Source organism: Phoca vitulina, unplaced genomic scaffold, assembly GCF_004348235.1.
Source record: "Phoca vitulina isolate PV1807 unplaced genomic scaffold, GSC_HSeal_1.0 scaffold1, whole genome shotgun sequence".
Taxonomy (NCBI): domain Eukaryota; kingdom Metazoa; phylum Chordata; class Mammalia; order Carnivora; family Phocidae; genus Phoca; species Phoca vitulina.
The window spans coordinates 7,314,538-7,326,502 of NW_022589704.1; the positions used below are offsets into that span (position 1 = coordinate 7,314,538).

At 42.8% G+C, this 11,965-nt stretch overlaps 1 protein-coding gene across 2 annotated transcripts in view; it reads right to left on the bottom strand.

The window, feature by feature from the left end:
- NEU2 (neuraminidase 2) overlaps positions 1–11,965 on the bottom strand; it is an 80,250-nt gene that overhangs the window by 29,511 nt on the left and 38,774 nt on the right. The gene's annotated exons all lie outside the window — the stretch shown is intronic.

The window sequence follows — 11,965 nt, forward strand, 5'->3', positions numbered from 1 at the left end:
CTGGGTGCTGCTCCCACAAGGTGTAAACTTTGGGCAATCTGTATGCTTACGATATGGGCGCTATCTGCCTCCTACTATATTTACATTAAAAAAATTTGTTTTTAACCAAACGAAAGAACAAAATAGAAATGCCACCTTCCTCATCGTCTAGCCTAATCCTTGGTTGGAATCACTTGGAGATGGCCAGGAGGTCTGTCCCTTTGCTCTGGAGAGTAAAAAGTTGGGCATTCTTTGATCCTGGGCCAAAAAGGTTTTATTAATTCAACTTTTATGAATTCAACAGACATCAGGACAAGCAGGCTAATTAAAACCAGAAAGAACACCTCCAAACGAACGCTGCCATTTTTGGTAAATGCTGCTCCTCCCACCTTGTCTCGGGTTTAGAGGTAACGTATCTGGAGAACAAGCCACCTCTTTCAATTACTTTGGTGGGTATTTCACAAAAAGTTTATGTTGGAGGGGATACCGGGAAGTAATATTGCACAAGGGGAAGACATTCTGGGGATGTTTGATTCCAGTGCTGGGGATGGCGGAGAGGCTAAAGAAGAATCTCACTTCACCTGCCAAGGAATTTTCCAGGCCAGATGTCTCAAGGCCTTGGCACCACAGAATGGAGCCTTATGGCTCCATTGCCTATCTTCCTATGGGCCAGAGTAGATCCACAACAATGTTCCCTATGAGGAAAATCTTGGCCCGCCTGGAGGGATACTGTGGGCTCATTTTCCTTAAGTACATCAGTTCTCCCCAGCCGCCGGTCTACTCCGAGTGGGTAGCTAACAGGCAACACAGACAAGCCGCCGCTATGTGCTTGGCTAGGAGCTCCATCTCAAGATGTTCCCACCAAAACGTCACCAAACACTCCACCAAGAAGAAGATGGAGAGTCCACATCTCCTTCCGAAACCCCTCTAGGACCTCCCCTGATCAGGCAGAAGCCTACACCACGTCACCCTGCAGAATGACCTGTGCTTAGTTGTGTTTTTGTGTGAAGCCACCCGCTTGCGCTGAAGGAGGCACAGAGGAAGAGTCTTAAGAAATCTGTTCACACACGCGTGTCTGTGTGTGCGCATGCGAGCCTTGTGGGTAAAGGAGAAAGACCACCCTACTGGATTGAATAGACTGGAGTCCAGGCATCCCCTGGAATTCTCTCTACCATGCACATTCCCAGGATCCACTTCAGCCTTACTCAGTCCAGAATCTGGGCATGGGATCCTGGGAATTCATATATTTAACAAGCTCTTAAAAGTTTAAAAATCACTGCACTTTAAAAGTTTAAAAATCACTGCACTAAAGCTCCTTCTTCCATAAAAGCCCTTGAGAAGAAAGCACTTAGCTAGTCTTAGTCCTAATGCAAATTCTCCTGAGCACTTGGTCAGTTTTTATCCCTGACTGCAGTAGAATGAGTCACTGACCCATTTCCCCTTTCCACGTTGGCTACTAGGAAGCTCAGGCATAATTTGACCACATCCATACCAAAAGCCTTTGTCATGGGAATTTTTTCACCTTGTCCCCCATTAAATTTTAGGTCCCCACCTTTTTGTTCTTCTTTCTGGTGTCCTCTTTTTAATTTATGCTATGTTGGATAACACAGAGGTGGAGGGGCGTGTCCCCACAAAGCCTTGGCCCAGTTTCTGCCTTGGTATCTTTCTCTTCAAGTAACCTGAATGATCATGTCTTTCTCTAACCAAAAAAGAGCCTAACTTAAAAGTTAAGAGAAAATGTGAAAACAAATTAAATAATAATAAAATATAGGAAATATAAATGATGCATTAGAGGATATTACACAAATATAAAAGTGGGGTGTATATGCCTAGTTCATCGAAATACAACATTTTCCAAAACACATTTTTTAAGGGGAGGAAAAAGTAATAAAACCATATGTAAGGTGTTTTTTTTGTTGTTGTTCTATAGTTTGAAGAAAATATTTAATGCTTTAATTCTTTTGTTGTTTATTTAGGGGATTTATTCTGAGGCTCTGAACTCAAATATTTTTCCCAAGCTGCTTACCAGCATTCCAAACTTTTATTGATGCCCCTCCTTTTTTTAATAACAATTTTATTGAGATATAATTCACCTTCCACCCAATTCACCTCTTTTAGAGTATGCAATTCAATGGTTTTCAGTATACTCAGAGTCGTGCAACCATCACCACAAACAATTTTAGAACATTTGCATCATCTCCCCAAAAGAAATCCTGTCCCCATTAGCAGTTCCTCACCCCACATGCCTCAGTACTTCTAGCCTTAGGAAATCCCGTCCCCATTAGCAGTTCCTCACCCCCCCATGCCTCAATACTTCCAGCCTTAGGAAATCACTGATCTTTTTTCCACCTCTATGCATTTGCCTGTTCTGGATAGTTCTTATACATGAAATTAGACAATATATGGTCTTTCATGACTGGCTTTTTTCACTTAGCAAAATTACTTCATGGTTCATTCATGTTATAGCATCTATCAATATTTAATTTCTTTCTAGGGCTGAATAACATTCCATTGTATGGATATACCACGTTTTATTTATCTGTTCATCAGTTGGTAGACATTTGGATTGTTTTCACCTTTTGCCAATTATGAACAATGTTGCTGTGAACATTTGTGTACAACTTTTTGTGTGGACATATGTTTGCATTTCTCTTGGGAATACACTCAGGAATGGAATTCCTAGGTCATTTGGTAATTCCATGTTTAGCCTTTTCAGGAAGTGCCACACTATTTTCCAAAATGCCTGCACCAGGCGCCTGGGTGGCTCAGTTGGTTAAGCATCTGCCTTTGGTTCAGGTCACGATCTCAGGGTCCTGGGATCGAGCCCCACATTGGGCTCTCCACTCAGTGGCAATTCTGCTTCTCCCTCTCCCTCTGTGATCTCTCTTACTCTCACTCTCTCTCAAATAAATAAATAAAATCTTTTTAAAAATGCCTGCACCATTTTACATTCCCATCAGCAGTATATGAGGGTTCCAATTTCTCTACATCTTCACCAATGCTTGTTATTATCTGTCTTTATTATTACCACCATCCTAGTGGATATGAAACAGTATCTCATTTTAATTAGTAGTGGTGTTGAGCAAATTTTCATGTGCCATTTGTACAACTTCTTCGGAGAAATGTCTACGCAGATCCTTTGCCATACCTTGGTGTCATCTAAAAAACCATCATCTAATCTGATGTCAAGAACATTTACACCTATGTTTTCTGCTACAAGTTTTATAGTTTTAGCTCTTATAATTAGGTCTTTGATCCATATTGAGTTAATTTTTGTGTACAGTGTGAGGCAGAGATCCAAATGCATTCTTTCACATGTGAATACTCAGTTGCCCCAGTACCATTTGTTGAAAAGACTATTCTTATCCCAATGAATGGCCTTGGCACCCTTGGCATCTATTATCAAAAATCAATTGACCATAGATGTATGGGTTGATTTATGGATTCTCAGTTCTATTCCATTGACCTATATGTCTAACCTTGTGTCAGTCTTGATTATTGTTGCTTTGTCGTGAGTTTTGAAGTCAGGAAATGCGAGTCTAACTTTATTCTTTTTCAGTGTTGTTTTGGCATGGGTCCCTAGAATTTCCATATGAATTTTATGATCAGTTTATTAATTTCTGCAAAGAAGCCAGCTGGGATCTTGATTTGGATGGTGTTCATTATGTAGATCAATTTGAGAAATAATACCATCTTAACAATATTAACTCTTCTGATCCATGAAAATGGTATGTCTCTCCATTTATTTAGGTCTTCTTAAATTTCTTTCAATACTATTTTACAGTTTTCAGAATATAAGTTTTGTGCTTTTTTTGGTTAAAATATATTCCTAAATATTTTTGACATCATAAATGGAATTCTTTTCTTAATTCCACTTCTATGCTCATTCTTACCATGTAGAAATACAATTGATTTTTGTATATTGATCTTATATCCTGAAGCCTTGCTGAACTTGTTTATTTCCAACAGTTTTTTAGGGGATTCCCTAGGATTTTCTAAATACAAGATCATGTCATCTGCAAATAGAGTTTAACTCCTTCCTTTCCAATCTTTTATTTCTTTTTCTTTATTAATTGCCCTGGCTAGAGCTTCCATTACAGTGTTGAATAGTACTGGTGAGAGTAAGCATTCTTATCATCTTCCTGATTTTATAGGAAAACATCCAGTCTTTCATAATTATGATATTAGCTGTGGAGTTTTCATAGATGTCCTTTATTTAGTTGAAGAACTTTTCTTCTATACCTGGCTTGTTGAGTACTTTTATCATGAAGGAGTGTTGAATTTTGCCAAATGCTATTTGATGTCAAATGTCTATTGAGATGATCACATAATTTTCTCCTTTATTTCATTGGTATAGTGCATTATATTAATTTTTTTAGAGAGAGAACACATGCATGCAAGGGGGGATAGGTGGGGAGGGGCAGAGGGAGAGGGAGAGAGAGAATCCCAAGCAGGCTCCTCACGGTGCAGAGCCTGACTCAGGGCTCGATCCCACCACCCCGAGATCATGACCTGAGCCAAAATCAAAAGTTGGACACTTAACTGACTGAGCCACCCAGGCACCCCATATTAATTGACTTTTGAATGTTTTTTTTCTTTTTAAAGGTTTTATTTATTTATTTGTCAAAGAGAAAGCACAAGCAGGGGGAGGGGCAGGCAGAGGGAGAAGCAGGCTCCCCTCTGAGCAAGGAGCCTGATGCGGGACTCGGTCCAAGGACTCTGGGATCATGACCTGAGCTGAAGGCAGACGCTTAACTGACTGAGCCACCCAGGTGTCCCAATTGACTTTTCAATGTTAAACCAACCTTGCATTCCTGAGATAAATCTATTTGGTCATGGTGTATAATTCTTTTTATAGATCAGTTTCCTGGCATTTTGTTAGGTCTTTTTCATCTATATTAATAAGAGATATTGGCGTATAGTTTTCTTGAGATGTTTTTGTCTGGTTTTGTTATCCCTCCATTTTTTATGTTTGTGATGTCTCTTCCAGAACATAACATTTTTATAGACAAGAATCTATTTCTGGGGTAGTATCACATTCCTTGTATTATTGTAGTATTTCATGATATTTAGAAGAAGTAAACTCTTCATTATATATATTACTCAAAAAGTCTGAGCTAATCTTCCCTGTCTATCCTACAGATGAACCTCATAATCATTTTATCAAAACATTCTGATGAGTTTTTTGATAGTTTTTTTTATTTTATGTTATGTTAATCACCATGCATTACATCATTAGTTTTTGATGCAGTGTTCCATGATTCATTGTTTGTGTGTAACACCCAGTGCTCCATTCAATACATGCCTTCCTTAATACCCATCACCAGGCTAACCCATCCCCCCACCCCCCTCCCCTCTAGAACCCTCAGTTTGTTTCTCAGAGTCCATAGTCTCTCATGGTTCGTCTCCCCCTGCGAATCCCCTCCCTTCATTTTTCCCTTCCTACTACCAACTTTTTTTTAACATATAATGTATTATTTGTTTCAGAGGTACAAGTCTGTGATTCATCAGTCTTACACAATTCACAGCACTCACCATAGCACATACCCTCCCCAATGTCTATCACCCAGCTGCCCCTTCCCTCCCACCCCCCTCCACTCCAGCAACCCTCTGTTTGTTTCCTGAGATTAAGAATTCCTCCTATCAGTGAGATCATATACTTGTCTTTCTCTGATTGGCTTACTTCGCTTAGGATAATACCCTCTAGTTCCAACCACGTCATTGCAAATGGCAAGATTTTGGGGTTTTTTGATGGCTGCATAATATTCCATTGTATATATATACCACATCTTCTTTATCCATTCATCTGTCGATGGACACCTTGGCTCTTTCCATAGTTTGACTATTGTGGACATTGCTGCTATAAACATTGGGGTGCACCTACCCCTTCAGATCACTACATTTGTATCTTTGGGGTAAATACCCAGTAGTGCAATTGCTGGATCATAGGGTAGCTCTACTTTCAACTTTTTGAGGAACCTCCACACTGTTTTCCAGAGTGGCTGCACCAGCTTGCATTCCCACCAACAGTGTAGGAGGGTTCCCCTTTTTCCACATTGATAGTTTTTAATTGGAATGTCACTAAAACTATATATTAAGTTGATGAGAATTGACATATTTTAAATTTTCCAATCCAAGAAAAACCCATGCTTCTTTAAAGATGTGAGTCTCCTTTCATCTCTCAAGTTTTTCTTTTATGTAAGTTGTTTGTGTTTATTAATATGGTTACCCTTTGTTTTCTGGTTTTGCTACTCCTATGATTTCAATTCTACTTTCTTGCTATTGTTGACATGTGGTGAATCTCTCCGGTTTTGGCCCTATGCTGAATTCTCTGTAATTCCAATAGTTTCAATTGGTTCTTTTGGGTTTTCTAGGCACACAAATCATATCACCCACAAATTACGATTAAGTATCATGACATTGGCCAACCCCCACAAAACATGTTAATAATGAAGAGAGCAGGATCCTGCCTGATTTTCCAACATCACTGTATTTTTGATGTGCACAGTACTCTTTATCATGATAAGTTTTCCTTTTCATCTCGCTTTTAAAGGTCTTTCCTGGAGATTGGTATTTAATTTTGTCACTAACCCACTGATGTGCTATATTGTTTTAAGATTACTTAATGATTATGAGATTGCCTTTAAATCACTCCAAGAGCATTTCTCTTCAAGAACATTTTAATTAGAGATTTAAAACATCTCATTTAACAATTCATTCTTCTTCTGTACTTCATTTATTGGGTGGAAAATCTGGATTTTTTTGAAGGTATAAACATCTTTTTCTTCTGCAACATGGTTACCTCTCTCCAAACTCACTACCCTGCTGTATAGCAGGGCTCTTGGAAGCATTTAAGATATATCCTATTCATTTTTTTCTCAAAAGATTTATCTATTTAATTTTTGAATAGGTTAATACATTGACATAGCTTTAAAAAAATAAAAATATATATGAAAAGTTAGGTACACTAAAGTCTCCTTCCCTCCCACTCCCATTCTCCATCTGCCCCAGGTCCCCCCTCTAACTGATTATTGATACTCATTTCTCATAACTCCTTCCAGAAGTTTTTAGGCATGTCCAAATAAATTTGCATCTGTTTCCCCCTTTTACCCTGATGGAAACATAATACATACTCTTCTGCCCTTATTTTTGTTTTCTTGAGCTATCCTAGGATTCTTTCTTGATCAGAATTTAGAGCTTTTTCTTGCTTTTACAACTGGATCTTATTCTATTGATGGAAATATTTAGGAAATTTTTTTTTTTAGAGGGAGAGAACGCGCACACATGCATGCGAGTGGGGAGGTGGCAGAGGGAGAGAGTGAATCCCAAGCAGGCTCCAAGCTCAGTGCGTAGCCCAAAGAGGGGCTCGATCTCATGATCCTGAGATCATGACCTGAGCCGAAATCAAGAGCTGGATGCTCAACCGACTGAGCCACCCAGGTGCCCCAAATGCTTAGGAGTTTCTAGTTGGCCTGACCTGTTCCTAACGGAGAGACATTGTAGTGTCTTCAACTGCTTGCTCTCAGACACACAGACCACTGCTCACACCTGCAAGCAGATCTGTGGACCGGGTTCCTGCAGGTGGGATTGCTGAGCTAGAGCATATTTGCGTTTTACTTTGATAGACATTGCCAGCAATGATGGGGGGCCTGCCTCTCAGCTTCACCAATCACTTAGCAAACTTCTGATTTTTTACCAATGCAATAAGTAAAAAAAAAAAAAAAAGGACCCCAGTGTGGTTTGGATTTCCTTTCCTCTTAATGAGACATGACGTTGAACATCTTTCGCAGGTGTTGAGAGTGACCTGTATTTCGTTTTCTGTGAACTGTTCTTAGCCTTTGCCCATTTGTCAGGTTTAAATTTTCCAAAGTTCAACCTCACACTAATCAAAGTTCCTCTCCCCTCCCTCTAGCACAGGATAGAATATTTGGGGGGTGGGAGGCTTGGCCTGGAGAAGTCTCCCCCTCCTCCCTTTCCTCAGGGTGGGGGAGGGAGCAGGGAGCAGCAAGCGGAGCTGTCCTTCCATGGCCAGCTATGTGTCCACCGTAGGAGGCATCCCTCTGGCTCAGCCTGGCTCGGCTGCCTTCTCTGATGGGTATTTCAGGTTGTCCTGGGCTAGTGTTCATCTGCACCTCTTCTCCTTTCCCTCCATCCCCTGCTCTAGACCATCCCTCCCAAAGAGGGCACCACTTCTCCCTCTGCTCCTAGAGGTTCATACATGCTCCCAACACTTTCTCCAGCTTGGGCGGCCCATGGCTTGACCAAGTGGCTACCTGGGCAGCCCCCTACCCCTAACACTTGTTACCTCTGAGCCCCAGGGCATTCTGGGGTCTCCTTTGCAAGGGCTGCTCTGAAGGCCACAGAGAATAAAGATGAGGTCAACGTGCCCACAGCATGAAGTGCCCCCAGCAGGCCCCTGCCTTCAGAAATCCTCCCACCTGAAGCCAGCACTGGTCCCATGCTCAGTGTATCCCCTAGCCTCAGGAAACATGGGGGAGGAGAGCAAAAAAAGGACAAGGCACCATAACTCTCTGCTCTCAGAACTCTCTCCCGGGAGACCTGGGAGTGGGCCTATGGGTTCCACAGCCCTGTGCCTCCTGGCTCAGAGCCTCCCGACCTTGCAGGAACCCAGGGCTTCTCCAAGGCTCCCTGGGAACCACTGCCCTCTTTGCCCCCCCCAAAAGCCAAGCCCCTCCCCACTTCTTCCTCTTATTTCATCCAGGCGGGGTGCAGGGAGGGGCACACCTCCCTCAGGAACCCCTCACAGTTGCTGGCTGACCGCCAGCTACAGCAGAAATTCGAAGAGAACTAAGCTGCCTCTGCAGCAATTCCAGAATAACAGGAAAAACCCTGCTCTGCATCCTACCATGCTTCCAACTCCCCGTTCTGTGCTTTTCCCTTTATATATTTCCCTTCTCATTTTGCCTCTTGATTTAGAAACGGTGTGCATGGTTTTTCAAGAACTTCAAAGTACAAGTCAGTCATCGGTGATGCTTCTTAATCTTCATTAGTATACTTAGTGGATGAGCCTGCTTGTATTGCCATGAGCTCAATTCTTAATTTCAGCTTCTGGGGCAGGGGTGGCTGTCCCTGGTATTTTTGTGGGAAGCAGAAAGCTAAGGGCACCTCACCCAGGAGTTCACTCTGGTCTTCAGCTGATAAAGGACAAATGCCCAAACTCCCCACATGGGCCAGACAGAGAGCAGGAAAGAGCACGTGGAGTGGACATCAAGGACCAGGGGGAAGGTTCTATTCCCGACCAGGTAAGCTCTGTGACCCCAGCAAGCCCCTGCCCCTCCAGCAACTGGGGCCAGGCTGGGGGTCCCAGATGCCTTCTCAATCCTCCCCACTCACTCTCTCTGACTTTCACGTCCTGATTCCTTGCTGCTTGCTCACACCGAACACCTGCTACGTGCAGAAATGGGGAGGCCCTCCAAATGACTGAATACTTACTCTTGTTCTCAGAGCCCTTTGGTTCCTTGAAGAGCTGCTTTAAAAATTCCATCACCTGCAACTTTTCCAGAAATCTAAAGTCAAAGGTTTATTTATTGTTTTTAAATTTCCAGTATCTGAGGTTTTTACACCCTCCCTGGTGCCTGCCATCACCTGCAGCCTCCTTCATCTGGGGTCCTTACAGACGACCTCCTCCGTCCTCCATCACCCCCACTGCCAAAGCTCAGTCATGCTGTGGTCTCTGCCATCTGGGCTCCACTCATGGTCCTGCTGCTCCCTGATACTTGTCCTGAGCTGTTTGTTTGTGGGATTTTTTTTTTGCCAATAGGAATGTCTAGTTAGTCCTTTTGGACTCTGGCTTTCTTCTTTTATGGGCTTTCTTCATGTTGCAGATTATGTAGATAGATAGATAGATAGATAGATAGATAGATAGATAGATAGATAGATAGATGACAGGTGGATAGAGAGATAGATAGATAGATAGATGACAGGTGGATAGATAGAGGACAGGTGGATAGATACATAGATGGATAGACAGATGGATGACAGGTACATAGATAGATAGATGGATGCCACACTTTCTGGCATTTGAACACCTTTCTGTGAAAAAGAAACATGCTCAACCCCTCTACGTCACTGTCTAGTTCCCAGGTTTAAAATGAATTTCACTAACTTCTGTTGCCTCATCAGGAAAGGGGTGCTGTTCACACTGGATCTACCACAGTCGATTCTGTCTTGTGCGTGAGTTTTGTCACTGTTTAACCCCCTCCCTGTCTTCTGCGTGAGTGTCCCCGGCCGCCAGGCTGTACCTCTCATGGTGGCTCCAGAGGACTCAGGGCCTGGCTGGCACTCAGCAGCTGCGTGCCCTAGAGAATGTTCCTTGTCTCGCCATGTTCTGGTCTCTGAAGAGATGTTGCTTGGATTAGAAACTTATTGGTCAGTTGATGCTCAGTGAGCTGTTACTGTAACCAGGAGCTAACCTTCCGGGTTTGGGTGGGTCAGACCCTGCTGCATTGGACCGTGTTCAAATCCAGCCTCCTGCCAAATGTCCCCCCACCCCCGACCTCAGGCCCAACTTCTCCCTCACATTCCTGCTTCCTTTTCCACTGTATCAGGTCAACAGCCCTAAAGGAAAACTGGGGTTCATCTTTACTTTTCACCCTCTTGACAAAGCAAGCCAGCAAGGCCAGTTTGCAAGTTCTGCCTCCTGTCATCCTCAGGGCCCTGTTTGCTGGCCTTCCTCTCGGAGACAGCACCCGAAGGAGCCGAGCACCCTCCCCCCGCCCCCACCCCCACCCTCCCTCAGTGCTTTCTAGCCCCTCCCCACCAGTGAATCATTTGGAGGGCCTCCCCATTTCTGCACATAGTAGGTGGTCAGTGTAAGCAGGCAGCAAGGAATCAGGACGTGAAAGTCAGGGAGAGTGGGTGGGGAGGACTGAGAAGGTTCCCGAGATCCCCCGGCCCTATGCCCACTTGCTGGGGGTCACAGAGCTTACACACCTGGGCGGCTTCCATATCTTGGCTATTGTAAATCATGCTGCATTAAACACAGAAGTGCTTACATCTTTTCAAAGTAGTGCTTTCATTTTCTTTAGGTAAATACCCAGTCATGGAATTACTGGATCATAGGGTAGTTCTATTTTTAATTTTTTAAGGAACCTCCATTCTGTTCTCCATAGAGGCTGCACCAGTGTGCATTCTCACCAACGGTGCACGAGGGTGCCTTTTCCTCCATGTCCTCGCCAAGACTTGTTTCTCGCCATTCTGACAGGTGTGAGGTGATATCACATTGTGGTTTTGATTTGTATGTATTTCCCTGATGATAAGCAATGTTGAGCATCTTTTCATGTGTCTGTTGGCCATCGGGATGTCTTCTTCGGAGAAATGTCTGTTTTGGTGTTGAGTTGTATATAAGTTCTTTACATATTTTGGATACTAACCCTTTTTCGGGTATATCATTTGCAAATATCTTCTCTCATTCAGTAGATTGCCTTGTCCTTTTGTTGACATTTTACTTTGCTATGCAAAAGCTTTTTATTTCGGTGTAGTCCCAATAGTTTATTTTTGCTTTTATTTCCCTTGCCTCAAGAGACAAATCTAGAAAAATGTTTCTATGGCCAATGTCAAAGAAATTACTGCTTACGTTTTTTTCTAGGAGTTTTATGGTTTCAGGTCTCATATTTAGGTCCTTAATCCATTTTGAGTTTATTTTTGTGTGTGGTGAAAGGAAGTGGTCCAGTTTCATCCTCTTGCATGGAGCTGTCCAGTTTTCCCAGCACCATTTGTTGAAGAGATGGTCTTTTCCCCACTGTATATTCTTGTCTCCTTTGTCAAAGATTAATTTACCATATAAGCATGGGTTTATTTCTGGGCTGTCTACTCTGTTTCATTGATCTACGTGTCTGTTTTTGTGCCAGTACCAGACTGCTTTGGTGTCCCTCTCAGTTACTTCTATCCCCCTCCCCCTCAGTTACTTCTATCCCCCCCCCCCTCAGTTACTTCTATCCCCCTCCCCCTCAGTTACTTCTATCCC